The sequence below is a fragment of the Leopardus geoffroyi genome, chromosome C3 (assembly GCF_018350155.1).
Source record: "Leopardus geoffroyi isolate Oge1 chromosome C3, O.geoffroyi_Oge1_pat1.0, whole genome shotgun sequence".
NCBI classification, from domain to species: Eukaryota; Metazoa; Chordata; class Mammalia; order Carnivora; family Felidae; genus Leopardus; species Leopardus geoffroyi.
This window is the reverse complement of record NC_059338.1, coordinates 30,737,371-30,741,239: the sequence shown is the minus strand read 5'-3', so window position 1 is coordinate 30,741,239 and position 3,869 is coordinate 30,737,371.

Below are 3,869 nucleotides of genomic sequence, written 5' to 3'. Positions count from 1 at the left end.
AAATGATATCTAACTTTCCTATGACTTTAATCATATTTTAATATGCTAGCTAAAACGCCAGTGCCTGTACAATGAATTAAAATAAATTCCAACATAAGCTTAGCAGGTGTAAACCTGTGCTTGCCTTCAAAGCAACACTTGTATATACATAAGCCATGTGGCATAGCTTTTTCATGTAAGCAATAAAAATAACCGGGACACATGAAAACATTGCCCTCAGAGGAAAACCATTACAAAACATTATCTTCTCGCACTAACATTTCTACCTTTTAACAGGCGACAAGTCAACTGACATGGGAAACACTTCAGTTAAGTTAAAATGGTCAAACTGGTTTTGTCTAAACACAATCCACATAATCCCCTTGTAAAGGTCTTATTTTTTTTTTTTTAATTTTTTTTTTTCCCGACTTTTTTTTTATTTATTTTTGGGACAGAGAGAGACAGAGCATGAACGGGGGAGGGTCAGAGAGAGAGGGAGACACAGAATCGGAAACAGGCTCCAGGCTCTGAGCCATCAGCCCAGAGCCCGACGCGGGGCTCGAACTCACAGACCGCGAGATCGTGACCTGGCTGAAGTCGGACGCTTAACCGACTGCGCCACCCAGGCGCCCCTGTAAAGGTCTTATTATAAGTCATAAGGAATTTGAGACTCCCTTAATATATAAAAATATAAAGCTGCTCAAGTGTGTTGACAAATGGGTTTAACTCAGATATTTGGAATCACACCCAAAATTTTCTCTCTGCATTCTCCTCCTTGATGGAACTTTGATTCTAACATTAGGCTTTCTCATTTAGAATACTTTCATAGTTAGTCTGAGGCAAAATCATGAAGTCAAATTGCTTTGTGTTTGGTCTATGAGATATTGTGATTTATAAGAAACATGTATTTCGCCATTCAGATTTTTCATATATATTTGGTCTTCTCCACAGTTCCTGGCTCATAGCTCTTAAAATCCTTGGATTTACTAGGTGATAAAAGCCATAAAGACATCTTTTGTTATGTTAATGAGGTGACTTGTAGACTCTACCTAGGGATCAAAGATGCTTGCCAAGGGAATCAACCATGTCCTAGTCCCATTCCCTGACCCCCGGGGAGAGAAGAGGAACAGAAGGTTGAATCAATCATCAGTGGCCATTGGTTTAATCAATCATGCCTATATAACGACAGCTCCATAAAAATCCAAAAGGGGGCACCTGGGTGGCTCAGTCGGTTAAGCATCCAACCTCATGTCACTCAGGTCATGATTTCATGGTTCATGAGACTGAACCCTGCATGAGGCTCCGTTCTGACAGCACAGAGCCTGCTTGGGATTCTCTCTGTCTCTCCCTCTCTCTCTGCCTCTTCCCCACTCACGCACATGCTCACTCGCTCTCTCTCAACATAAATAAACTTTTAAAAAAATCCAAAAGGACTGGGGATCAGAGAGCTTCTGGGTTGGTGAACACAGGGAAATTTGAGAACACTGGCACACTCAGAGAGGTCATGGAAGCCCTGCCCCTTTCCCCATACCTAGCTATGTTATATCCTTTAATAATACACTAGTGATCTAGTAAGTAAAATGTTTTTCTGAGTTCTATGAGACACTCTAGCAAATTAACCAAACCCAAAGAGGGGGTTGTAGGAACCTCCAATTTATATCCAGTTGGTCAAAAGTACAGGTGACAACCTAGGCTCTTGACTGGTGTTTGGATGGGGGGGGGGCAGTCTTGAATGACTGAACCCTTAACCTGCAGGATCTGATGCTATCTCTAGTAGATAGTGTCAGAACAGAGTTGAATTCTAGGATACCCCACTGGTATAGGAGAATTGCTTGGAGACACACATGTTGGAATTGGTCTTAGAACTTCAAAATAGTCTCCTCTCCATTGTTAAGAACTCCAGCTACCTTTTCTCTAAGCTCCTATCTTCCTTCCGCACTTCTTTCACAACCCGCTGTCCTGGGTTCTTTCACCCTCTCATTTCATTGGTAGAGAAAAGCAACAAGACTGCTAGTCTACGATAATGCATCCTTTGGGGCAGAATTCAAGGCACCAAGGCTCTGAACAGGGAGGCATTTGGGATTAAGATCAAAAGAGGTTCAAAAGCATGAAACTCTTATATTCATGCTAGCATCAGTCTATAGATAAGTAACTTGAGACAATACCTCCCTCCCTCCCGTAAAGTTATGGAAGAGGAAAAAAAACAAAAAAGCAAAAAATTTAAAAACTTTGCCTTCAATATTTGAAATAGAAATCAGAGTCGAGGGAATCTACAGAAAGTATAAATAGTCCTTAGTCGTCCTTCATTCTAAAGTAAGAAACCCACCAAAAGTAAAAGCAAAATTAACGAATCCCACTGCAATGTTTAGCAGCCTTAAAGAAGGCACCAAGAGAACGAGATGTCTCACTGGGTGTAGCTCAGATTCCTATCGTGAATTTCTAAGACAGAGAAGTGAAGTGCCCCAGTGAAGGCACTTTCATTGCACAGTGATTAGTAAAAAGCTTTCAAGCGTAAAGGATAAAATAAGAATTTAATTGAGAAAAGAAATTATAAATTCCAACTAGAAAAGAAGAGCTTTTCCATGCATTTTATAAAATAATGATAATGAGTAACAAATTGCATTGATATTTAGATTCCATAGGATACATTTAAAAAAATGATGTAGCCATTTATTTTAGTTTTAAGGTAATCCATTTCCAGACCTACACATTCCATATATACTCTCCTAAACTGATCTGCTTAAGAGCAAGCCACGGTCAGGGCATCACACACACCTATTCTCCTTTTGCACCTTCCTTGCACAATTGCCCTTTACCCTCTTTACAAAAGAAAGGCATACTTCTTGTCCTTTCTGATTCTTATTATGGTACATTGTCCCTAAAGTATGAGTTCTTTGAGGCGGCAAAGGGACATGAAATATTCATGTCTTATAAGCCTCTGTTAACTGAGACATGAGTCTGCTTCTCAGCTGTGTATTTTGCATGATTTCAAGGTGGCAAAAAGTTTCGCATTGACCTTTGACAGCTCAGCACTACATCCTGGGTAGAAGTAACACATGTCAAAGGTAACTAACTGGTAGTTCTATTTCCTTGGCGGTGTATTCAATCTCATAAAAGAAACGTTTTCATTACTTTTCCAAAAGAATATTGGGTAGCATAGAGCGATATTCATTTCTTCTCCTTGGAAATGTCTCCAACTTGTCCTCAACCATTTCTCTGATTATGTATTTACTCTTCCAATACATTTATTTAATTTAAACTAACTCAACAGGAAGATGTTGGGGATCCAAATGTTACAATTTCTCTTAAAATATAATCACTAGTGGAACTTTTGTAACCACTGCACTTCCTAATAGCCCAATAACTTACCTTCCTTTAATGTTAGTTTTTATTGAATCTGGTCTCAACTAGCACATGTGATATTTATTTATAAGATACATGAGCTAATTGAAGGGGAAAAACAGCCATGTCCATCATCTGAAGAGATAGGATCTCAATAAAATTTTACTTTTGATATTTAGTATTTACCAAAATGTGAGATGTATTTATGTTATTGTTTTAATCAGGCATGCACTAATAATAGTGTAATATTTCAACCCAAAAGATGTTTTTAATAACATTTTCAAACTTCAAGCTACTTATTGTAAGTTTTTTTTAATTCATTCATTTAAAAATAATAATAAGCTCGGGGCACCTGGGTGGCTCAGTCAGTTAAGGCTCTGACTTCAGCTCAGGTCATGATCTTGCACTCTGTGAGTTTGAGCCCCACGTCTGGCTCTGTGCTGACAGCTCAAAGCCTGGAGCCCGCTTTGGATTCTATGTCTCCTTCTCTCTCTTCCCCTCCACCTCTCAGGCTCTGTCTCTGTCTCTGTTTCTGTCTCTCTCTCTCT